We start from the raw sequence: 26551 nt of genomic DNA, 5'->3' as shown, positions 1-26551 counted from the left end.
ACAGCAAAGAAACTGACTCTTATTGTGTAACCACTATTGGCCCATGGTAGATTTGCTGCAATCATGCACAAATTCCTTGTATGATTGTTTTGGTGAGAGGTGGCAAAGTGAGGCTCTGGTTTCCAACCACATTCACAAATCCCATTCCACCTGGCGTTTGCTGTCGAATACTTGACCATATCTTATGAATTCCATTTTTCTTCGGTGAGTCAGTGGTCAAAGTACTCAACTCCTGGAACAGGCCCTTTAAATGTTGCAGAACATTCATTCCCAGGATTCCAGGAATATAATGACTTTCTATCTCTACTGGCCAATGGCTATATTCTATAATGAATACACAGTTTTGTGGCAATACTTGACCTAAGCAGGTGACATCTGCCTTGATGCACCCTAGTACATGCAAGTTCATTCCATTTATGACAGTTACATAAGAAAATAAGATGCCATACTGGGTCAGACCAAAGATTCCATCAAGCCCAGTATCCTGTTTCCAACAATGGCCAATCCAAGTCACAAGTACCTGGCAAGTACCTAAACAGATAAATCACAAGCTACTATTGCTTATTAATTACTGTAATAGCAGTTTATAGATTTTTCTTCTTGGAACTTATCCAAACCTTTTTTAAACCCAGTTATACTAACTGCTGTAACTACATCCTCTGGCAATGAATTCTAGAGCTTAACTATGTGCTGAGTGAAAAAGAATTTTCTTCGATTTGTTTTAAATGAGCTACTTGCTAACTTCATGGAATGCCCCCTGGTCCTTCTATTATCTGAGAGAGATAACAACTGATTTACTTTAACTTGTTGAAGTCCTTTCATGATTTTGTAGACTTCTATCATATCCTCCCTCAGTCGTCTCATCTCCAAACTGAACAGCCCTAACTTCTTTAGCCTTTCTTCATAGGGCAGCCGTTCTATGCCCCTTATCATTTTGGTCACTCTTCTATGCTCTTTCTCCAGTGCAGCTATATCCTTTTTGAGATGCTGTTAGAGAGGCCTTGCATTCTGTTAGGGAGTGCTAGCAGAGCGGTCCCATTTGAGGGGAATGTGTGCACTTGGATCACGGCATGACCCCAAAGACTCCAAGGCGGTACCGAGGCAGGCGAGACGTGCCCAAGCATGGGTGGAAACTGATAGTTTGAACTCTCCACCGGATCTGCACACTTCAGGAAGACCAACAATGCAATGGTGGTCTTTGAACGGTCCTCCGACCATTCCAAGCCCTTTTGGACCTGCTGCTGGGTAACGGCAATAAGCTGCAGGCCGGACAGAGGCCATGGACAGATGAAGGCCTTGGAACATGGAAGGCTCAGGCGAGGAACTTGGAACGTGGAAGTTCAGGATCAAGAACTAGGTTGAGGCTGCGATGCAGCGTGCCCTACACAGCCCACCACAGGGTGGACCCAAGGGACTGGTCACGGACCACGCTTGAGTGCGAGGCAATCTCTAGACTGATACGTGGAAGTGAAGCTGGAACATGGTGAAGACTCAGAAGAAGCCTGCACCGAGACGCGCCATACACAGCCGCCCATGGCTGGTCACGGACCACCCTGGAGCGGAGCAGGTTCAAACAGAGTCTTAGGCATGGACGGAGCAGCCACAAGAGGGCTGGAACGAGCCTCAGGGAACAGGACCAAGACGGGACTTGGCTACATGGTGCTGCAGACGAGGAGGCAGGCTTGTGCCAGGACATGGCACGCCAAGAAAAGTGATGACAAGGAACCAGGGGCTCAGGACATCAAGACAGGATCATCATGGAACATCAGGAACATGAAGACTGGATCACGGACATCAGGACAGGAAATGAAGATTCAGGAATCAAAGACCAAAGGACATGGAGCTCCAACGAAGAATGAAGACCTGATGGAGCGCTGGAGTGGAAGACGGGACTTCCAGGGACATGAAACTCCGATGCAAGGCAAAGCAGAACTGACCAGGAAGCCCTTTTATAAGGCTGAACCGGGAGACTCCCTAGGAGACATCATCAGGTGGGGCCCGAGGCATTTCCAGCCGTGGGCCTTTAAATGTTGTAAGGAGGCGCAGCCCCGCGCCTAGAGAGGCAGGCAAAAGCAGGGACAGCCCGGAGGTGGCGTCCATGCCGCGAGGGACAGACAGGAGCGGCACTAGGCCGTAGAGCAAGGCCTTAGTGATGGAGGCTCCTGCCACTGAAGACAGACTGACTCGCGGCTTCCTTCCACGAGTGAAGGCCCCAAACGCGGCGGTCTGGGCTGAGCGGGTGCGGCAGCCTGCTGGCTGCTTGGGTCATCGGCAGCATGGCGGTCCAGGCCGTGACTGCCGCGGGACGGCTCCAGCATCGGCGGCCTCCTGGCCGCATCGGGGATGCAGCTGCCAGCGGAACAGAGGTGAGAGGCTGCTTGCAGCTCGGCCCGCAAGCAGAATCACAACAGATGTGGTGACCAGAATTGCACACAGTATTCAAGGTGCAATCTCACCATCAAGGGATACAGAGACATTATGACATCTATTTTATATGAAATTCACTTTCTAATTCCTAACATTCTGTTTACTTTTTTGATCGCCACAGCACACTGAGCGATGATTTCAATGTATTATCCACTATGACGCCTAGATCTTTTTCCTGGGTGGTAACTCCTAAGAAGAACCTAACATTGTATAACTACAGCAAGGGTTATTTTTCCCTATATGCATCACTTTACACTTGTCCCCATTAAGAGGATCTGTAGACAAACCAGGTAGTAGGAACCAAGGACAGAAGACACCGACTCGGGGAACAGGAATCAGAAAGCAGGAATGCTGGCAAAGCACTTCTCTAGGAGGAGTCAACCTATTGCCGAGGCACTGGAGGGGAGCCTGAAGCAGTTTTATATAGGAGCCAGCCAGTGATGTCATCAGAGGGTGCCGCTTGGCTGTTCCCACCATTGACACTTCCTCCCTAGGAGGGACTAGGGAGGAAGTGTCCCAGAAGGCAGGTGGGCCCCGAAGTTTCAGCAGCATCCTGCTGCATAGGAGAGCAGCCAGCTGGAGCAGCATGGCTTCCTGCCATGTCCTGCAGGAGACGCCCGTCAGCACCTAGTGAGAGTCTGGAGGCTGATGTGTTGGACGGCTGTATCTTGCTGGGGAAGTACAGTGTCAGGAGGCTGCAAGAACAGGCACAGCCTGAAGATAAGGGTGGCGAGCCAAGGGATGGGCCCACGGTCTGCCAAACACAACAGTACTCCCTCCTCTAAACCCCTTCCCTGAGGGTTTAGGTCTCCTGGGGTGCGTGGCATGGAATTCCCTTAAAAGATTCTTATCTAGGATATTGGAAGCAGGCTCCCAAGTGTTCTCTTCTGGCCCGGAGCTCTCCCAAGAGATAAGGTACTCCCATTTCTTTCCTCCCCAATGGACGTTAAGAATTTCCTTTACCTGATAGGTAGCATCTTCATAGAAACATAGAAATGACGTCAGAAGAAGACCAAATGGCCCATCCAGTCTGCCCAACAAGCTTTGCACTTTTTTTTTTTCCTCATACTTATCTGTTACTCTTGGCTCTTAGTAACCTTTTGGTTCTATTTCCCTTCCACCCCCACCATTAATGTAGAGAGCAGTGTTGGAACTGCATCTAAGTGAAATATCTAGCTTAATTAGTTAGGGGTAGTAACCGCTGCAATAAGCAAGGTACACCCATGCTTATTTGTTTACCCAGACTATGTAATTCAATCCTTGTTGGTTGTTGTCTGTATATAGATCCACTTTTCTTCATTCCCCCTGCTGTTGAAGCAGAGAGTTATGCTGGTTATGCATTGAAAGTGAAGTATCATTCTTTCTCCCCTGCCGTTGAAGAGGAGGAAATTTCTTGTTGTTTGGATGGTTTCCTTGAGGTCCACGAGATAATTAGTCATTTCAGAAGGGCGACTTGGAAGACATTGTGGACTCCTAAGGAAATAAACAGACATAGTTGATAGGTCATGGGACCAATTTGCCTGAGGATGGGAGAAGGCCCAGAGTATCTGGAAATGAGATGCATAGAGGATAACCGGAGCCGAATATGGTGGGTGCTAAGCCAGACCTTATCTCCCGGCTTAAATTGTAGAGCAGCCTCCGGTGAGCATCAGATGTTTTCTTGGATCTATTGGCTGCTTTCTGAATCATCTCTGTGGTGCGTTCCTGGAGTTTAGATACAGACAAAGATTTGGTTTTTCCACCAATACTTTAAGTTTAAGGAGAGTAATTTTTGTGGACAGAAAATGCAGATTTTTCCAGATGTTTCTAAAGAAACTCAGTTAAGAAGGAAGCCGTTTCTCCAGTTGAAGACTTAGGGGCAGTTTTTCACTTGAAATTTCCATGTAAGTGTGTCATTTCCCTTAAAGGTAACAAGTTTATTTTTTTCAGATCTGGCAGATGTTGAGAGGTTTCTAATTGACAAGAGCAACCATGGCTGAAGATTTGGGTTTTGAGAGTTCCTGGAATACTAAATTAAATTTAGCTTTCTTATTTTCTTTATTATTCCTCCAATAATGTGGGCTTTTGCATAAATATTGCCTTATTGCTTTAATTTCTTATTGTTACTATGAGAAGATGCTTTACTTGTCATTCTGTGTAATGAATTAAAATATAATAAAGTGTAAATTTAAAAAAAAGAAACTGTAAATACTTTCCAAATTTTCTTTTACAATAGCAGTGCTATTGTTATATTAACAATTCTATTCTCTTCTTTCCAGGAACCTTCTGCTGGATTGAACGCCAAGTCAGATAAGTATTACTTTTATTGTTTTGTGTGTTCGTCTTCACTTTATTCTGTGTTTAACCTTCAGATCTGTATTACAAGAAATTAAGTCTTTGTGGGTACTTCTTCTCTTTTCCAGTCTCTTCTAAAAACCAAGAGTCCCTCTTATGGTGGGTATCCTCTTTTTTTTTTTTTCCTTTTTGTCTTTTGTGTCACTGTTGTGTTTCAGTGTCATCTCTCCCTTTGTGTTAAGAACATAAGAAATTGCCATGCTGGGTCAGACCAAGGGTCCATCGAGCCCAGCATCCTGTTTCCAACAGAGGCTAAACCAGGCCATAAGAACCTGGCAATTATCCAAACACTAAGAAGATCCCATGCTACTGATGCAATTAATAGCAGTGGCTATTCCCTAAGTAAACTTGATTAATAGCCGTTAATGGACTTCTCCAAGAACTTATCCAAACCTTTTTTGAACCCAGATACACTAACTGCACTAACCACATCCTCTGGCAACAAATTCCAGAGCTTTATTGTGCGTCTTAAATGTGCTACTTGCTAACTTCATGGAATGCCCCCTAGACTGGGGGGGGGGGGGGGGGGAGAGTAGATAAATATCCTCTGTCCCTGGTCTAGATCTCTTCTCTTCGAAATCCCTTTAAAAATTGCTGCCATCAATTTTTCTACTAGGGAAAATTACTTTTCAGTTGGTGTAAATAACCAGGATGCAAATTGTACTAAAGTTTCAGTAACATGGATTTGAAAACGTATATATATCCAGCTGTGCCTGAAATATATACTACCATACATATTGCTTGAGCAGGCTCATGCTCCAAAAGCACAGCAGCCTGATTCAAATCATCTATCATGGATGTTAAACATGCTTGTACTTCTAGGGTCCAATTAGTCATCCTCCTTTAGCATCAGTTAAAATTTTATAGAGACGTGCTATTTTCATTGAAAAATCCTGTTCAAAATTTCTACCAAAATTTAAAAACCCTAATATAGATTGTAATTGCTTCAGGGTGGTTGGAGGCTGCAGCTGAAGTAATTTTTCTTTAAAGCTAGTAGTCAGATCTCTGCCTTGTTTGATATTGTGAATCCCAAAAAATCCACCACATCTTTTCCTATAGAGGATATTTTGAGACAACATATCCAGCATCTCTTAAAGTTAACCAGACTTGTGATAACATTTCTAAATGCTCAATTTCAGTGTGATCAGTGATACAGATATCATCATCATTAGGAAAGTGTTTTAACATGTTTGTAACATCTGCTGAAATAATAGCTGGGGAGTTCAAGAAAACCTTGAAGGAGGTGCATCCACACAAACTGAGCACCACCCCAATTAAAGGCTGTTTACCATTGACTGTCAACTGTGATTGGTATAGCCCAAAACCTGTTAGACAAGTCCAACATAGTTTTATAGGCATACCTTGGGAGTTGCAGCAAAATACTGCTAGAATAATTTGGAGCCCACTATAGAAAACATTTGATCTCTTATTTGCGTTAGAAGGGTGTTCCATGGTGTAGGTACTGTTAATAGTCCTTTATTTTGTGATCTATGTGTTCGTTGTGGTGTGTACGGTTGGAGAGTCGTGCCTAATAAGCAGGAGTTACTTTCACTGATTACGTTGAAGATGAGTGTTGTACTTTACAGTCCATTTTTGCTTGTACTGGCAGCCAGTTTAGATCGATCATTGAAGGTGTGATATGTCAAATTTCTTTTTCCCTAACTGTAGTCTTGCAGTGGCATTTTGTAGTTGCTGTAATAGTTTTAATTGTCCTGAGGGTAGACCTAGTAATAATGAGTTGCAGTAATCTAAGTTTGAGAATATTAGTGTTTGTAAAAATGTTAGGATTAGTAGGTGTGTGGGCCCTGGGCCAAGGTGAGAGATGGAACAGCCCACAGGGAGGAGCCCTGTGAGCCCCACCGTCGGGAGGCGAGGTCTCAGCAGATGCCAGACACAGCTGTGGAATAGAGTCTTTATTAGAGAATAGAAAGGCACTGCCTGTGAAGCGGGAAGTGTAGGAGAAAGTTACAGAGTCTGTGCGATGGGGTATACCCAAGGGGAATACCTCTGTAGAAGATGCGGCAATGATCCGCAGAGCGGGGTACACCAGTGAAGCTCCTCTGTAGAGATGTCACGGTAGTGGTCCACAGTGCAGGGTACACCGATGAGCCTCCTCTGTAGAGATTTCACGGTAGTGGTCCGCAATGCGGGGTACACCGATGAGGGTTCCTCACTAGAGATGTCACGGTAGTGGTCCACAGCGCAGGGTACACCAATGAGGGTTCCTCACAAGAGATGCCACGGTAGTGGTCCGCAGCGCAGGGTACACCAATGAGGGTTCCTCACAAGAGATGTCACGGTAGTGGTCCGCAGCGCGGGGTACACCAATGAGGGTTCCACACAAGGATGGTACAGTAGTGGTCCGTAGAGCAGAGGTACTCACAGTGGTAGAGGTTCCAGGGGAGTCCTGGGAAATGAAGCAAAAGATAGTCCAAGGCAATAGGCCTTCCGAGAAGCAGATAGCCAGAGACGAGAAAGGTCCCCCGAGGAGCAGGTACCCAGAGCATTTCATGCCAAGGAGCAGGAACTGGAATGGGAGGTCCATAGCAGCGAAGCGGATTCAGCAATGAGGGTACTCGTTGCCAAGTCGTCAGTAGACAGGGCCAGCCGGATTAAATATCCTGGAAGACTGACGTCATCCGGAGGGGACGCCCCCAAGGTTCCCGCCATGACGTACTTAATACCTGCCTGTTTGCATGCACCTAGGGAATTCCAAGGACAAGATGGTGGTCAGCAGCGTCCGTGGCATGCAGGGAGACCCAGGAACAGTGGGCAGGCCGGTGGTAGCTGGTGGAGGCCACAAGTCTTCCCTACGGAGTCAAGGCTGCAAAAAAGGAGGTGAGCAACAGAGGTCACAGCCGTCTATGATCGGGCGTTGCAAAAAACAGTTCGGAAGTCCTGGAATGTTAGCAGAGGCTTTAGCCAATGTAAAATTTTGTAGCTTGGAGTATCCCGTTTTAATTAAATTGTTTATGTGTTTTTACATTGTGATGTTCTCATCGATCTGTATTCCTAGATCCCGTACTTGCCCAGAGGGTGTGATGTGAAAGTTACCCAGGTCTAGTGATGGCAGTTTAATTACAGATTGGTTTTTCCTTAGCCATATGATTTCAGATGTACTTTTGTTTAAGAACATAAGAACATGCCATACTGGGTCAGACCAAGGGTCCATCAAGCCCAGCAACCTGTTTCCAACAGTGGCCAATCCAGGCCACAAGAATCTGGCAAGTACCCAAAAACTAAGTCTATTCCATGTTACCGTTGCTAGTAATAGCAGTGGCTATTTTCTAAGTCAACTTAATTAATAGCAGGTAATGGACTTCTCCTCCAAGAACTTATCCAATCCTTTTTTAAACACAACTACACTAACTGCACTAACCACATCCCCTGGCAACAAATTCCAGAGTTTAATTGTGCGTTGAGTAAAAAAGAACTTTCTCCGATTAGTTTTAAATGTGCCACATGCTAACTTCATGGAGTACCCCCTAGTCTTTCTATTATCCGAAAGAGTAAATAAGCGATTCACATCTACCCGTTCTAGACCTCTCATGATTTTAAACACCTCTATCATATCCCCCCTCAGCCGTCTCTTCTCCAAGCTGAAAAGTCCTAACCTCTTTAGTCTTTCCTCATAGGGGAGCTGTTCCATTCCCCTTATCATTTTGGTAGCCCTTCTCTGTACCTTCTCCATCGCAATTATATCTTTTTTGAGATGCAGCGACCAGAATTGTACACAGTATTCAAGGTGCGGTCTCACCATGGAGCAATACAGAGGCATTATGACATTTTCCGTTTTATTCACCATTCCCTTTCTAATAATTCCCAACATTCTGTTTGCTTTCTTGACTGCCGCAGCACACTGATCCGACGATTTCAATGTGTTATTCACTATGACACCTAAATCTCTTTCTTGGGTTGTAGCACCTAATATGGAACCTAACATTGTGTAATTATAGCATGGGTTATTTTTCCCTATATGCATCACCTTGCACTTATCCACATTAAATTTCATCTGCCATTTTGATGCCCAATTTTCCAGTCTCACAAGGTCTTCCTGCAATTTATCACAATCTGCTTGTAATTTGACTACTCTGAACAATTTTGTATCATCTGCAAATTTGATTATCTCACTCGTAGTATTTCTTTCCATATCATTTATAAATATATTGAAAAGTAAGGGTCCCAATACAGATCCCTGAGGCACTCCACTGCCCACTCCCTTCCACTGAGAAAATTGCCCATTTAATCCTACTCTCTGTTTCCTGTCTTTTAGCCAGTTTGCAATCCACGAAAGGACATCGCCACCTATCCCATGACTTTTTACTTTTCCTAGAAGCCTCTCATGAGGAACTTTGTCAAACGCCTTCTGAAAATCCAAGTATACTACATCTACCGGTTCACCTTTATCCACATGTTTATTAACTCCTTCAAAAAAGTGAAGCAGATTTGTGAGGCAAGACTTGCCTTGGGTAAAGCCATGCTGACTTTGTTCCATTAAACTATGTCTTTCTATATGTTCTGTAATTTTGATGTTTAGAACACTTTCCACTATTTTTCCTGGCACTGAAGTCAGGCTAACCGGTCTGTATTGATGGACCCTTGGTCTGACCCAGCATGGAAATTTCTTATGTTCTTATTGTCGAGGTGGATGCTTCTGACGTCGGAATTGATGCTGTCCTTAGTTAACACTTAGTCCTTAGTTAACACTGTCCTTAGTTAACAATTGATGCTGTCCTTAGTTAAATGTAAACCGCGGTGATGTATTTCTTTACGTACTGCGGTATATAAAAACCCTTAAATAAATAAATAAATAAATAAACACAGTGACACCCACACTTTACATCCCTGCTTCTTCTCTCGGTGTTTCTCTCCTGCCGAGCGGAACTATGGGATAGGAGACAAGGAGCTACTTACCATCAAACTGGCATTCGAAGAATGGCGCCCATGGCTCGAGGGTGCAGATAACGGTTTACACTGTCCACAAAAATCTTGAATATCTACGTCATGTGCAACGCTTGAACCATAGACAAGCTCGCTGGTCCCTATTTTTTAATCGATTTGATTTCATATTGAAGTATTGTCCAGCGGACAAGAATACTCGGGCAGATACTCTCCCGTTCCTTCGTTCCAGAGGACGTCCTGGACACACCACAACATATCATTGACCCTACCAGGGTTCTTCTCTCAGCGACATACATGGTTCCAGCCGGAAAGACAGTGATGCCTCACTCTCTCCCACTTGAGCTACAGCTTGCTCGCAGGGGAAGTTAACATCTTAAAGATGCAACATCCACTGCCAGCAAGTTTTAAAAAGGTCCTGGAGCCCGTGCTGGGCCTTTTTGCTTCTGGTGTGCACGTTGCTGACCTGCCGATCCCGGCCTACAGCTGGGACTTGGGAGGGACTGCCACTGCTGCCAGGCCCGGAACTGCTCGGCACCTCGGATCGCAGCCCTAAAAAGAGTTCAAAGTTGCACGAAGTTCTGAGGGACATAAAGAGGGGGCAAACCCAGAAGCCCCTGCTAGCTGCCTGGAGCTCTTGTTGCTACCCTCTCTGTCCCTCGTGGCTCCTTGCCTGCATGGGACAGCTGCCTGCAGCACCACTCTTCCCTTCCAGGGGCCTTATTTTCTAAATGGATCGCGCGCGATACCAAAATGGGGGCGGAGTCGGCCCCGGAAGAGGAGGAGTCGGGGCGTCACCGGGGCCGACTCCGCGAAGACGCCGCGGACGACGAAAAGGTAAGGGCCTTTTCGCGTCCGAGATCACGCCCAATAGCTACACCTCCTATGGTGGCGCTATTGGGTGCGAAACCGGCAGCGATCGCACCGCGACGGTGCGATCGCTGCCGGCTAGCGCAGGCCCGCCCCTCGCCCCTCATTCCCTAAAGTATTGCAGGCCTGCCATACTTTAGGGAATGAGACCCCAGGTTTGCTAGCTCTTCAGGGACTTCTCCAACGGCAGGGGGAGCCCATCGGGAGTGTTCTTACTGCTTGTCTGTCCCTCGCAGGTGGGAAGCTGAGTCTCTTTTATCTGCTGGTCTGTTTCCCTTGCCAGGGGGCTGAAAGAGAAAAAAAAAACCAAATCAACAAAACATCAAGATGACACAAGCCTCTGCCCGCTCAGGCAGGGCTCAATGGGATGCCCACCATAAAAAGGGCATTACCTTGCTCTAACAAGTGAGTAAATAGAATAAAACTATCATTTTTTAAATGTAGGTCTTGGACTGAAGCCCATCTGTCAGCCATGAGAGTTTGAAAGAGGAGGCCAGGGCAAGATTTTAAAAAAGCAGCGTGGGGGGGTGGGGAGGGGAGAAGCAGGGGAGTTTGAGAAGCTGCTGAAAGAAGGAAAGACAGAGAGGCTAGGCACAGTGGCGTACCTACAGCATTGGGCATCTGGGGTGGATACTTCCTTTGGCACCCCACCTATATATAATTTTAAAATTTCCTAAACATCGATAAAATATTTCAAAACAGCAGACATATCAAACAACACCCAATAATTAGAACTAATAAGGATAAAAAAATTTCCCCCACATCATACCTGGGAACTTTTGATTTCCAAGAACACTGAGATTGTCATGAATTAGTGGAGGGCACACACAAACTTCCTACACTCTATATATATATCCTGGCTGCCTGGTCCAAAACTGGGAAGTTGGCAAACCTACCCCGCAGCCAGCGATCAAAGGCCCTGTGCGGCGCTACTGTGACATGCTGGTGGGGTTCCCACCCCTTGCCAGTGATTAGAGACCCTCAGCGTGGCAGCACTGAATGCCCAGTGGTGTCCTGCCAGCAGGCTTCTTGCACCTGGCCGGCAGGAAGGAGGACCACCTCTGGCAGAGGTGAGTCACGTGGCATTGTGACTGAGAGGGAAGGGGAGGGGTGAGACTGAGAGATGGGAAGGGGAGAAGGTGGTGACTGATTGATAGAGGAAAGGGGAGGGAGTGGGAGTGAGATTGAGGGGGTTAGTGACTGAGAGGGAAGGGGGAGAGGGAGGGAAGACTGTGAGTGGGAGAGAAGGGAGGTGAGAGGGGGGAAGGGAGGTGAGGGACTGAGAGTGAGTGAGGGGAAGTGGGAGTGAGGGAGAAGAAGAGTGTAGAAAAGTGACAGCCTTGCATCACATATATACATGTATATCATGTATATATGTGATGCAAGGCTGTCACTTTTCTACACTCTTCTTCTCCCTCACTCCCACTTCCCTTCACTCACTCTCAGTCCCTCACCTCCCTTCCCCCCTCTCACCTCCCTTCTCTCCCACTCACAGTCTTCCCTCCCTCTCCCCCTTCCCTCTCAGTCACTAACCCCCTCAATCTCACTCCCACTCCCTCCCCTTTCCTCTATCAATCAGTCACCACCTTCTCCCCTTCCCATCTCTCAGTCTCACCCCTCCCCTTCCCTCTCAGTCACAATGCCACGTGACTCACCTCTGCCCGAGGTGGTCCTCCTTCCTGCCGGCCAGGTGCAAGAAGCCTGCTGGCAGGACACCACTGGGCATTCAGTGCTGCCACGCTGAGGGTCTCTAATCACTGGCAAGGGGTGGGAACCCCACCAGCATGTCACAGTAGCGCCGCACAGGGCCTTTGATCGCTGGCTGCGGGGTAGGGTTGCCAACTTCCCAGTTTTGGACCAGGCAGCCAGGATTTCAGCTGTGCTGCACAGTGTCCAGTCAGAAGTACTGACCAGTCACTGAAAATCCATCTTTTGCAAGAGGCTCCTCTTTCCGTCAGCTTCCTGGTTATAGGGAAAGACAGAGCCGAGAGCTGAGCTGTGTTCCTGCCCATTTGCTTCCTTTCCTGTGTTGTGGCTGGATGGGATGGGGAGAGGAAGCGGGGCACAGCACAGCCCTCAGTTCCCATTGGCTCCACAGATCACTGCGGCAATGTCCTCTGGGTCCCTCCCCCTCCGTGAGTACTGGGCCAAGATCCAAGAGACAGGGCTGCAGCGAACCAGCTGAGGGATAAAGGAAGGTGGAAAAAGAGACAGAGTCACAGGGTGAGAAAAGGGGAGCGACAGAGGAGGACACAGAAAAGGGGAGGGAATGAAAGATAGACACATGGGGGCCAATGCAATACAGTGCGCTCAGCCTGCACTCCGACGCTAATCCACCCCCTAATGCAATAGGGGGATTAGTGCCTATTTAACGCACGTCCGACGCGGAGTGAATGCAATAGCGATCATCACATGCTTGCGCGACCTTTGTGCCTCCTTGCTAACGTGACCCCCTAATTTGGGTATAGCAAGGTGCCCCCCTTGCGGGTGCCATGCACGCATTAAGAAAGTGGGCGCTGACTTTTCAGCGCCCACTTTCCGCGCTTTTTATTGCATCAGCCCCATGGGGAGCAAGGGAGGAAAGACACAGAGGGGGTATGGAAGGAAGGTCACAGGGAAGGGGAGAGGCACAACAGGAGCATGAGGGAAGGAAAGAGACAGAGGGGGAAGGGAAGGAAGAGGCACAACGGAGACAGGGACACAGGAGGAAAGGAGATAAGAGAAAGAGGAAGGCATTGGTGAGGAGAGAGAAATAGGAGGGAAGAATGAGGGGAGAAAGACAAGAGCATTGGGAGGGAGGAGACTAGAAACAGGAAGGCAACACAAAAGGAGAGAGAGAGCATATTGAGAGACAGGTGGCACAAGAGAGACAGAAATGAAAGGCTGGGAAGATTTTAAGGAAAGGGAGAGCGAACCACCTGGGTCTGAGACAGGAGACTGTGTGTGTGTGTGTGTGTGTGTGTTTGACAGAGGAGGCTGTGTATATGAGAGAGGAGGTTGTGAATTTCGGAATGTGCGAGATTGGATGAGAGGAGGCTGTGTATGAGAGAGGAGGCCATGTGTTTGGGAGTGTGCATAAGATAGGAGGCTGTGTGTTTATGGGAAAGTATGGAGGCAGATGTTTATTAGAAAGGCTTTAGTTGTGATAGAGAGCAGAACTGCATGAGAGAGGCTGCGGTTGATGTCTTTATGAGGATAGTTGAAATAACATTTTATAAAAGAAAGTATATCGAAGGAAGTGCTTGAAAGCCAAGTAATGAGTGGATGGACAACTGACAGTAGTCTGTAACCTTCCCCCCCCCCCCTTGCCTCCCCTCCCAAAGCATTAAGTTTATTGGGGTGTCCAGTTATGGTCCATGGAAAAATTGGCCACCCTACTGGGGGGTGGGAACACCCTCCAGTGCATCACAAATTGGCACCACCCGGGCCTCTAGTAGCTGGCTAGGGGGTGGGAACTCCCACCAGCGCGTCACAAATCGGCACTGCGCAGGACCTCTAATCACCACAGCAAGGGAGGAGCCAGGAGAGGGACAGGATGGAAGCCAGAGAACCAGAACAGAGCCAGCATGAGAAGCATGTGCTCAGGGCAGACAAAGCATGTTTTTTTTCCCTTTTCTGCATCTTGGCCACCACACCCCACTTACTGTTGTCACCTGGGGAGGACCGCCCTCTCCCTCCCCCCCCCCCCCCGCCCTCTCCCTCCCCCTTAGTAGGCCCCTGGCTAGGCAGACTGTGGAGAGACTGTGACAGACTGAGCAGAGTGTGAGGAAGGTGAGAGAAAGAGGCTGGGCTACGGGGGGGGGGGGGGGGCGGGGGAGAAAGAAAGCCTAGGTAGCCTTTGGCTTTGAGGGTGAAAAGGCTGGGCAGCATGTGGAGATTCAGAGTGAAAGTGTGGGGGGGGGCAGGAAAAAGAGACAGAGGTTTTGCGGAGTGTAGAGAGACAATGAGAGAGGCTGGGAAAAGGGTGGGGGAAAGACTGAGGGGCTGGTGGGAATGTGGAGCGAGTGAGAGAGATAGAATGTATGGGCAGGGGAGAAACACTGGGCAGAGGTGGTGGTGGGGCAGAGCATAAGATAGGCTGTGCAGAGTATGAAGATGGGAAGAGAGGCTGGGCCGAATGTGGAGAGACAAAGAGTGAGAGAGAGAGAGAGAGAGAGAGAGACAAAATGAGAGAGTGGGGAGGAGAGAGAATCTGGGAAGACCATAGAAAGACAGAATGTGGAGGTAGGGAAGAAACATAGAAACAGGACAGCAGGAAAAAAAGACCATGTGGCCCATCTACCCAGAGAGAGAGGCTGGAAAGCAAGTAGGAAGTGGTGGGAATGGAGAGAGACTGGGCAGAGAATAGAGAGGCAGAGTGAAAGAAGTTGGGCAGACTGTGGGTGTTGGGGAGATAGAGGGACAGAAACTGAGCAATGTGTTGAGAGAGACGCTGGGCAGAGTGTGGGACGGGGAGATAGAGACTGTGGGGCAAGGGAGGGAATGAGGTTGGGCAGAGTGTGGGGCAGGGGGAGAGAGAGGCTGGGCAGAGTGTGAATAATGGTTTTCAACTTTTCCCTAGTAATTTTTTTCTTTTGTAAAAGCTTATTGCTGTTACATTATACTAGTTATATCACTGTCGTATGGAATGTATGATAAACCACATTGTTTACAACTAAAACAAACTCGAAAAGTGTGTGTGTGTGTGTGTGGGAGGGAGTGGGGAGGCGTAATTCTGAATATCTGCCCCGGGTGCAGAAAAAGCTGACCCGGGCTTTGCCATAGAGGCTTGATACATGGGGCAGGTGCTCCTCTCTCCTCCCCTGCTTTATTTTCATTCTGACAATTATTGGGCCAATGAGGTGGCACAGCATTATAGTGCCCTTAGGGCAGTGGCACCTGTAGTAATGACCATATTGACCATAGGCTAGCTACGACTCTGGGTATATTTGTTATTTATTCGTAGCTTTTGATATTTATTTTAGAAGTCCTTGGTAAATTGCCTCCTCAGGATTTTTTTGACGTTGTCTCTTGGAAATATTGCAGAAAGCCTCTAAAGTATAGCAGGAGTTCCAGCTGGTCTCACACTAGTGTTGTTGGTTTTTTTTTTTAATTTCTTGGTTTCAGTGTATTTCTTGAATTATAGGATAAAATCTCCACAGATCCACCTTAAAGAGGTGGGATCTTCCCAGCATGCATTGGGGGAAGCAGCCCCAGGGTAACTGGGAAGATTTGTTCTGATTTATTTCTACTGTCTGCAGGACTGGAAGGAACATAACAGAATAAAAGCAGAAACTTTCTGCTTCCCCAGGACTGGAAATCCCTGCAAACTTAGACCCATATCTGCAGAGGGAGAGAGGAGGGACTTTATCTGAGACCCTCAGGAATCAGCCCCGCCTCCTCCTCTCCTATTCATCTTTCTCAGCATCTGAGCAGGATCAGGGAAATCTCCATCCTGATTCCATCCCAGCAGCTGCAGATTTCAGAGGAAAACAGGAATAGAATGTCTGCCCAGCTTTCTGATCCGGTAAGAAATTCTTCTTTGTCCTCTCTAGGTGTACAGGACACCGGCACTTAAAGGAAAACTTTTCCCTGGGCAGCTCTTCCAGCTTTCCTTCCTCACAGCACAGTGCAAAGATCTTTTCATACCTGGGAAGCTTTGCATTCTGCTCACTGTGAGATCGGCAGAGATTAGCAGGGGGGGGGGGGGGGGGAGTGGGGCATGCAGATTGGGGCCGATGCAATAATATTTAGAAAACGAGCGCTCGTATTGAGCTCCCGTTTTCCCAATGCGCATCCCTTCACCTCTCCTGGGCATGCAGTGCCATATATTAACTCTTGAGCTAAAACGGATGCACTAGGGATCAATTGTGCATCCCTAGGGCATCCTTGGATTTGGGTACCCAGGAGACGTGGCTGCGTGCGGGTTAGGAAAACAGATGTCCAGTTTACGAGTGTCTGTTTTCCTAACCCGCGCACAGCAACAGGTTGGGAAAACAAACGCTCGTAAATTAAGCATCCATTTTCCTAATCTGACCCCATCAAGACTCTTTTTTCATGATGGTGCTTTCTATGGTTCCTCCTACTTAATATCGCGACGATATTAAGTAGGAGGACCCACAGAAAAGCAGTATTTTTTTGCTTTTTTTCTGGAGGCTTGGGGCCTATTAAGACTTAATGCCAGCTCCATGGCTGGTGTTAATTTTTGCATGTTAAAACGTGCACATTAGGTGCATGGTGATTTTTTGCATCCGGGGTAATAGCTAATAGCCTCATCTACATGGCATATTCATGTGATGAGCGCTATAAGCTACGCACTGGGTTGGATGATTGTTTTGGAAGCACTAATCCCATTGTGGCATCAGGAGTTATTCTAGCATGTCCAAAACATGTGTCCAACCACACTATATTGTATCGGCCCCCTTGTCTCTGTCACATGCTTCACAGATGAATATGCTGTCAAACATGCATACATACACATGAACACAATATCACTCTGATACATGTAGACTCACATGCAAGCATGTAGACACTCTCATACATGCACACACACATTTCCAGGCACATGAGCACATGCTCCCTTTCACACACATCTACATGGAATCATAAACATGTACACTCTCTCACATATACACATGAACCCAATATTATTTTCGCACTTGCACACACACACATGAATACAAAGACTCCCTTACATACTGTCAAACATGCACATTCACTCAAACATGTATACATACCCTCACACACATCCACCACCTCCCCCCCCTCTCTCTCTCCTTACGCCTCAGGCCTGACCTCATCACTATCCACTTTCCTGCCTTCAGACAAGCCATCAGCCTCTGTCTCTCACATCTGCAGGGACTGTTGTTGGCACCACCTTACAGCTGCTGAATCAGCCAGCACCCAAAATTTTCAGTGTTTCTCTGGAGTCCAAGCAATTTATACCAAATACTAGAGTCATAAGAGAACTGAGCTCTCTTCATGGTAAAGGGTGGCCCATGGGAAAAGTAGCCCGCCACCAATACCAGTGCTTTGGAGGCAGGCTACTTTTCCATGGGCCACCCTGAATAATGTACTGAAAGCTGATCTCACTGACAGAAGTCATATAAGCATAGTTTATTAAACACACATTATCATGGATCTGGAAGGAGAGGGGCTGAGGGTGTCCTGTTTGCTGTTCCAGGCATCGGTCACAATCAGTGACGTCGCTGCTTATTTCTTGGAAGTGGAGTGGGGCATTCTGGGAGAAAGCCAGAAGGAGCTGTACAAGAAGGTCATCAAGGAGATTCATGGAGTCCTCATGTCTCGGGGTAAATCTGCCTTTTCTATCAACTTCCACCTATAAACACATTACAGAATGGGTGCTGCAATTTTGTTTTGGGCTCAAAAAAATTCAAGGTTCCAGGTCCCATGAGGGCCTAAAATTTAGAGCCTGACTTTACATGCAATCCCAAATCCAACAGAAGCCGCTGTGGCTCCTGAGGCCTCCATGAAAACCAGATGTGCTGCGGACCCAGCAAGATGCTGATCTGTGCTGTAGCATAGATCTTTTGTATGTTAAACTAGCAGCTTCATAGTCTCTTTTCTCTGCAACAACAGCTGGCACAGGAAACGGGGAGGATTTACTTCCCTGATTTCCATCCGCAGACCACAGCTTCTGTGTAAGGGCCTGTACAATATGTAAGCCCCTACTAGTGGTAACCAGAAGTCACAACTCAAATATCTGTCTTTTCCCTCTCACTGGTCTCTAGAAAGAATTATGTTTATATCCCAGGACTTGGGTTTTCCTTCTTGGGTGCTCCCAGTAAGAAGCTGAGACTCCACCTCTCCAGGAGGGCAAATGTTAGCAGAGAAGATAGGCAGCTGCAATGCTTCCACCTGGGAGGCTCATGAATAGAACTGATTACCAGAAATCCTCTAAGGCTTAATCTTAATCAAGTGGCAGCCTGCAACTGTCTCTTCTCAGCAAGCTTTCTAAAACAAAATATACACCCAAAGATTTACTCATACACACTGCTTAAAACACAGATGAAATCTCCAAGGGGCTGTACAAGCACAATTTACATAGAGGTTTCCTGTTTTTTATTGACAGGTTATTCAATTCTTAATCCTGATGTTATATTCAAGATTAAAAAGGAAGATGAGAATTATTTCACTCATCACTGTGAGTGGGAGGGAAAAGAAAACCTGAAGGACCCCTCCATTAGTAAGTAAATGTTCTGGATTAGGGAGGGTGATATTAAACAGCCCAGATAGCGGTAATGTCTACATATTCCTTGTACTCGACATCTTTACTGAGAAATTACAAAGTAAATTTATGTACTTGAGTAATGTTTCTGAAGGTTGATTTATTTATTTGAACTGCTGTTTTCTGTGTAATATCACTGAGGCGGGATCTATTTATTGGGAGAATAGTTGTGCACTTGAATAAGATTTTGCTGAATTGTTCTGCTACATGTTGTACATAACTTAGAAAGATTTTTTTTTATCAGACGATTAACAATTATTTTAAACAAATAAATACATAAGTTCCCTGTATGTACCCGGATCAGTCCAGACAGTGGGTTGAGCCTCCTTTCCAGCAGATGGAGACAGAGGAAAAACTCGAAAGGTAGCCTATATCAGGACAGTGCTCTCCCTGTGTCCCTTCAGTATTTCTCTGTCTCCAGCAGATGCAGATAGCAGAACCTGTGGTTCCCTTTCTTTGTAGCAGTTTTTGGTTTGCGGAAGTTCTTCTTCCTCCTTCTCTAGTTATAAAGGATCAAGCAAGTATTGGTTTAATTCCCAGTGTTTAAAAAGTAAAAAAAAAAAAAAAGTTTAGTCATCAGGAGCAGTTTTGTTCTGACTCCTCGCTCTTGCTTGGGCCTAGGGGGGTCCTGTCCCCTTGATTTATTCAGCCTAGGACCCTTTTCCCGGTGGCCTCTTGCCTGGCTCTGGGGTGATACTAGTGGTCCAGTCCCTCCCCCGTTGAGACCCCTGAGAATTTTCATGCTTCAGGCTGAGACCCCTGAGAGGTTTCATGCCTTGGGTCTGTTGTCAGAGAAGTAAAATTCCTCTGTCACTTTAAGCTGTCTGAAAAAAGAAAAAAAAAAGGAGGAAAGGTTTTTATTTTTTATTAATCAGTACCTTGCAGGAGGACCAGCAGCTTAGGGGTGGGGTGGGGGAAGGAGTGGAGAGCAGTTTTCTCTCTCTCAGATTCGCAGCAGCCAGGCAGAAGGATTTTTCCGTTCCCACGGCAACTCCTCACCCCCCCCTCCTGATGCCTCGATTGCCATTTTATATTGCATGTGGAGAGCTGGCCTCCTGCTGCACATACTGAGCCTGTTTCTTTGCTGGACGGGGGAAGGGATTCTGAAGTTCCTCAATCCTCTCCGGATTTAAGCCCCGTGGACTCTCCAGATTTGATCCTGGACCCTCAGGACAATATCCCCCCCCTCTTCCAATTCCAGGGAAAGCCCCTTCTCATTTTACTGCTGATTTTGTACTATTATTACACAGAGCTTATGTCGCTAGCTTACTGCAGCAGGAGGATTCCCCCAAAGACCCCCCACCTGTGAAGGTTCCTATAGACCCTCCACCTGCAAAGGTGCCTAAGGTATCTACAGACCAGGGACCCAAGCTCCCAGATTCCCAGGGGACTAATCGGGTTCGGACCATACCAAGGGCACAAAACCCGCCGGATCCTTCTACCTCAGCTCCCGGATCCTGATCCGGATGCAGATCCTTTAACTCAGAATCCACCGGTCGAAGGGGACGACCCGTGGATCTTACACTTGTTCCAATGGGAGGAGCTGGATCTGCTCATCCCTTTTGTTCTAGCCGAGTTGGGCATAGATGCCCCTCTGGAGGAAGCTGCTAGTATCCCGGTTTCCAGTAACGTGGACCCTGTCCTGGCAGGACTGAGAGCCCCTCCACGTACTTTCCCTTTTCATCCTATGCTAATGCAGTTACTTCTCCGGGAATGGGAAGCTCCGGAATCCAGCTTACGAGTGGGCAAAGCAATAGACAAGCTCTATCCCCTCCCCGACCATTGCCTAGAGATGCTGAAGGTCCCTAAGGTGGATGCTTCGGTTTCCGCTGTCACAAAGAGAACCACCATCCCGGTGGTTGGAGCGACGGCTTTGAAGGACCTTCAGGATCGGAAGTTGGAGGTACATCTTAAAAGGATCTTTGAAGTTCTAGTGTTCAGTGTTCGGGCGACAGTCTGTGGTAGTCTCATGCAACAGGCAAGTCTCAGGTGGGTTTAACAACTACTCAGCACCAGGACCTCCCGTCTGCAAAGGCGGAACAGGTGGAGTGGCTGGAGGCCACGATTTGCATATGGAGATGATGCCCTCTATGATCTCCTCAGGGTGCAGGCCAGAGCCATGGTTTCAGCAGTGTCTGCCAGACGCCTCCTCTGGCTGCGAAATTGGGCGGCAGACTCCTTTTCTAAATCGTAGTTGGGCACTCTCCCATTCAAGGGTAAGTTGCTTTTTGGGGAGGACCTGGAACAGCTTATCAAATCTTTGGGCGACAACAAGATTCATAAGCTGCCTGAGGACCACCCTAAAAAGTCCATGTCCTTTTTTTTCCTTCGCGCTCTCTTTTCAGGGGGCAGTGCAGGTACAGCAAGCTGCGGGGGGCTTCTCAAACAAATCCCTCCACTAGATCTCAATCATGGTCTCATTCCTTTCGTGGACGACGGCCATTCTGGGATGGTAACCCTCAAGGATCCGCCCCAAAGTCCTCGCAATGAGATGCGGCCGGCCCATTCCTCCGTTCCCAGTTTAGGTGGTCTGTCCCTATTTTACGAGGAATGGGTCAAAATTACTTTGGATTGGTAGATCCTCAAAGTAATCGATCGAGGCTACGCTTTAGAATTTGCTCGGTATCTTCCGGACTACTATTTAATTTCTCCCTGCGGACTTCAGAAGCGTCCAGCTGTGTGCCAGACTCTCGACGGGCTTCAACAGCTCAGAGCCATAGTCCCTGTCCCCCTGGAGGAACAGGGATCAGGCCAGTATTCCATCTACTTCGTGGTTCCCAAAAAGGACAGCTCTTTTTGACCAATCCTGGACCTCAAGAGCGTCAACAAGGCGCTCAAAGTCCCCCATTTTCGAATGGAGACCCTGAGGGTGGTCATCGCAGCGGTTTGCACAGGCGAATTCCTTGCTTCTCTCGATTTGATGGAGGCCTACCTTCATATCCCAATCCGCCAGGAACATCAGATGTATCTCCGGTTCAACATCCTGAGACAGTATTACCAGTTTCAAGCGCTCCCGTTCAGTCTCGCCACCACGCCACACACATTTACCAAGGTCATGGTGGTAGTGGCAGCCTTCCTCCGCTGAGAGGGTATACTGGTCCATCCTTACCTGGGCAACTGGCTCATTCGGGCAAAATCGAAGAAACACTGCGCGATTGCAGTCAACAGAGTCTTGTCATTTCTCACCTCCCTCGGTTGGATAGTCAATTTCCCCAAGAGCAACCTCAAGCCCTCTCCAGTCCTGGAATTTTTAGGGGCACGCTTCGACACACGCATGGGCAAAGTCTTGCTTCCCGAGGCCCGGGCGCTCAAGCTCATGAATCAAGTACGACATATGTTATCTCTCTCTCTGTGCCCACGGCCTGGCACTATCTCCAGGTCCTAGGCTCTATGGCTTCAAACTATAGATTTGGTTCCATGGGCCTTCGCACATATACGGCCTTTATAGAAAGCTTTGCTGTCCTGCTGGAAGCCGGTCTAGGAGGAGTTTCAGACACCTCTACCGCTCTCCAACTTTACCATTGCCAGCATCCAGTGGTGGCTCTCACTCGATCACCTGTTGAAAGGGATGCACACATCAGTGGGGAGCGGTGTGCCAGAATCAGTCCACCCAAGGGCAATGGTCCGCAGTCCAATCTTAATGGCATATTAATCATCTGGAGGCCCGAGCGGTTCGCCTGGCATTCAAGACGTTCCTGCCTTTGCTCCGTCGCAAAGCGGTGCGAGTTCTCTCCGACAATGCCACCACAGTAGCTTACATCAATCGCCAGGGTGGCATTATGAGTCGGCTGGTAGCCCTGGAAGCCAGCAAGCTGTACTCCTGGACAGAGTGCCATCTGGCTTGATTGGCAGCCTCCCACATTGTGGGGAAGGAGAATATTCAGGCCAACTTCCTAAGTCGTCAACACCTAGACCCCGGAGAGTGGGAGATGTCTGAAGAAGTGATGGATCTTGTCGTGTGCAAGTGGGGAGCCCCCCCACTTAGACCTGATGGCCACTCTGAAAAATACGAAGGCTCCAGATTCTTCAGCCATAGACGGGAGCACTGCTCAGAAGGGGTGGATGCCCTGGGGCTACCCTGGCCTTGCAACATCCTCCTCTACATGTTCCCACTCTGGCCTCTGGTGGGAAAAGTGCTCAGAAATATAGAGCTTCACAAGGGGCCGGTCATTCTCGTAACACCAGAATGGCTCCGGAGACCATGGTGCGCGGATCTGGTGAACCTCGTGACAGGCGGACCTCTTCGCCTGGGTCACCTTCCAAACCTACTGCTGCAGGATCCCGTATTTTTCGATCAGGCGGCTCGCTTTTGTCTAGCGGCCTGGCTTTTGAGAGGCGCAGACTGAGGAAGAAGGGTTATAAGGAGGAGGTTATTTCCACCTTGCTGCGTGTGCGTAAGACTTCAACCTCTCTTGCTTACATTCGGGTATGGAGCGTGTTTGAGATGATGTGTGCTGACTTAGGAATACCGGCGCGCAGAGTCCCTGTGTACCAGGTCCTATCTTTCTTACAGGATGGCTTCTCCAAAGGTTTGTCTTTCAATTCCCTGCGGGTTCAAATTTCGGCTCTCGATTCCCTCTTAGGGCGGGTTGATAGTTACGCAGTGGTGGCCTACCCAGATGTCGTGCGGTTCCTCAAGGGGGCTAAGCATTTGAACCCGCCTGTCCGGGCTCCTTGTCCGTCGTGGAGCCTTAATCTGGTACTTCGAGTTCTCTGCGGGGTGCCTTTCGAACCCCTCAGGTGGGCCACGCTCAAAGACCTGACTCTTAAGACAGTATTTCTCATCTCTATCTGCTCGGCCAGATAGAAACAAAATCTTGCCTTGTAGGGAACCATTTCTTCACTTTTCTGATTCAGGTGTTTCCCTGAAGACAGTACCATCCTTTTTACCAAAGGTCGTGTCCTCTTTTCACATAAATTAGTCAGTGGAGCTACCTGCCTTTTCTCCAGAGGACATTGCGAGCACACCTGGCGGAGACCTACGGTGCCTTGATGTGAAAAGAGTGCTACTGCAATACTTAGAAGTCACAAATGAGTTTAGGGTCTTTGATCATCTCTTTGTCTTGTGGAGCGGACCCAATAAGGAGAACAAAGCTTCTAAGGCTACCATCGCTCACTGGCTAAAGGAGGCGATTGTGTCGGCGTATATCTGTCGGGGCCGGCCGGTTCCAGAGGGCGTAAAGGCCCATTCATTGCGTTCACAGGCTACCTCTTGGGCGGAGAGCCAGTTGGTCTCCCCGCAAGAAATATGCAGAGCAGCTACTTGGAAATCTCTTCATACCTTTGCTCATCATTATCGCCTCGATGTACAAGCGCCAGTTTTTGGTTCCTTCGGCAGTCAGGTGCTTCACGTGGGACTATCTCGGTCCCACCCTACTTAGGGAAGCTTTGGTACATCCCACTGTATGGACTGATCCAGGAACATACAGGGAAAGGAAAATTGGTTCTTACCTGCTAATTTTCATTCCTGTAGTACCACGGATCAGTCCAGATACCCGCCCTTCTTGCATTCTGACTTTTCTTAGAAATGACCGCTTGAAGTTTCTTTCATTTACAGATTTTGAGAGTATCTCCTAAGCTTATCAGAGCAACACATATCTGAGCTATAAGGCACCGGAAGTATCTGACCAGTATATATATAAGAGCGCTTTTATGCATTGTTTCAAATTTCCAGTTCCAATTTGGAGGTTACAGGTTTTACTTGCTTGATCTTTCTCTGGTTAAGATTATAGTTCATAATTTTTTCCTGCTTTGATAACGTTTATACTGAAGGGACACAGGGGGAGATAGGATACCTTTTGAGTTTCTCTCTGTCTCCATCTGCTGGAAAGGAAGCTCAATCCACTGTCTGGACTGATCGTTGGTACTACAGGAAGGAAAATTAGCAGGTAAGAATCAATGTTTCTTTTTTTTGAAGATATTGAAGTAATTAGCTGAGTACGTTCACACATTACAACACATAAAGTCCATGCAAAAATTCCAATTCCACCCCCTGGAATTCCTGTCTGCATTTGAAAGAAAAGTGTGCATGTACTCGGTTTACCCATGGACCTTTATGAGACGGTCTCATTTTTAATAGGGCCATTTGCATCCACAAAACATGGCTTTATTCAAGTAAATAGCTTTGAAATTTCAACCCTAAAGTGCTTGCTATCTTTAGATCACAGGAGATGGGTCAATAACATCAAACATCCATCTTTTGATCTACTATTAGCTGGTCCTTGCTGAATCCTTCTAGACATTTTGTTTCTCTTAACAGGCCTTCCAACTATAACGTCTGTGTTTTCACTGAGCGTTAAAGAAGAGGAGAATCTGCCCTTCGTGGATCCTCCTGAATCAGAGACAACTGACAAGATTCACCCTCCTGTAACAAGCAAGTATCAGATTCTTCTTGGACTTCTTTACCAAGGCCAGCTGGCATTATTTAGGAATTCAGCACTGGGAGGGTCAAAATTACTTCGGATGGGTAGGTGTGTATTTTGGAGGGGTTAGGCTGGCTGGGGAGGGGGGTGGAAATTGGGGAGGGGGGTGTCAGGTGATACCAAGTAGAGCATGTCCCGACGGGGTACTACTGCTTGATTTATCCATTGAAGCATAATGCAATCTGTGTTATGAAGGAGTGGCCCTAATCCTCTCCCTAACCTGTGCGGGACCAGGCATCTAGCCTAGTCTACCTTAACAGCCCAAGAGCCAGAGAGCTCTGAGGGAGGGGCCCCTCAGAGTAAGAATAAGGGCTGGAGCCCAGGTGGGAGAAGGCAGCTCCTGAAACATCACTGTCCTGATGGCGAATCCTGTATGTGAATGCTGACTGTTAACTGCGACTGTTGCTGAAGGTAAGCAGTTATGCTGTGTTTCATGTGCACTGTAAATAAAAGCACTTAAAGAAAGCCTTGGTCACTCATTTACTGTGCCACATGTGCATTGCCATGCAGTTTTTAGTAGTCTGTTTTACTATTAATGAGTTGATGCATGATTTTGCAAACAGCACAGTGCATTAACTCCTGTTTGTGTTAGTCTTCATTAAGAACATAAGAATATATGAAGTTGCCATACTGGATCAGACCGAGGGTCCATCAAGCCCAGCAACCTGTTTCCAACACTGGCCAATCCAGATTACAAGTACCTGGCAAGTACCCAAATGTTAAATAGATCCCATGCTACTAAAGCCGGTAGTAAGCAGTGGCTATTCCCCAAGCCAACTTAATTAATAGGTTTATGGACATCTTCTTCCAGGAACTTATCCAAAACATTTTTAAACCCAGCTACACTAACTGCCTTAACCACATCCTCTGGCAATGAATTCCAGAGCTTAATTGTAACGCTGAGTGAAAAATATTTTTCTCCAATTTATTTTAATTGTGCTACTTGCTATCTTCATGGAGTGCTCCCTAGTTCTTGTATTATCCAAAAGAGTAAATAACCAATTCACATTTACCCATTCAAGTCCTATCATGATCTTTTAGATTTCTATCACATCCCCCCTCAGCTGTCTCTTCTCCAAGCTGAACAGCCCTAACCTCTTCAGCCTTTCCTCATAGGGGAGCCGTTCCATCTCCTTTATCATTTTGGTTGCCCTTCTCTGTATCTTCTCCAGTGCAACTGTATTGTTTTTGAAATGCGGTGACCTGAATTCATACAGTACTCAAGGTACAGTCTCACCATGGAATGATACAGGGGCAATATGACATTCTCCACTTTATTCACCATTCCCTTCCTAAGAATTCCTAACATTCTGTTTGCTTTTTTGACCTCCAAGGCACACTGAGGCGAAGATTTTAATTATTATCCACTATC

The 26551-nt window shown here is 47.4% G+C and overlaps 1 protein-coding gene and 1 long non-coding RNA gene across 3 annotated transcripts in view; one reads left to right on the top strand and one right to left on the bottom strand.

Moving 5' to 3' along the window:
- Positions 1 to 26551, bottom strand: part of LOC115092963 (zinc finger protein 567-like) — a 1005854-nt gene that overhangs the window by 148136 nt on the left and 831167 nt on the right. The gene's annotated exons all lie outside the window — the stretch shown is intronic.
- LOC115093027 lies at positions 7039 to 25226 on the top strand. Its single transcript, XR_003857149.1, has 4 exons — positions 7039 to 7599; positions 17693 to 17819; positions 18602 to 18715; positions 25017 to 25226. It is a non-coding gene; the product is annotated as an uncharacterized LOC115093027 (long non-coding RNA).

Source organism: Rhinatrema bivittatum, chromosome 1 (assembly GCF_901001135.1).
Source record: "Rhinatrema bivittatum chromosome 1, aRhiBiv1.1, whole genome shotgun sequence".
In the NCBI taxonomy this organism is placed as follows: Eukaryota; Metazoa; Chordata; class Amphibia; order Gymnophiona; family Rhinatrematidae; genus Rhinatrema; species Rhinatrema bivittatum.
This window is presented reverse-complemented; position numbering and strand designations above follow the sequence as displayed.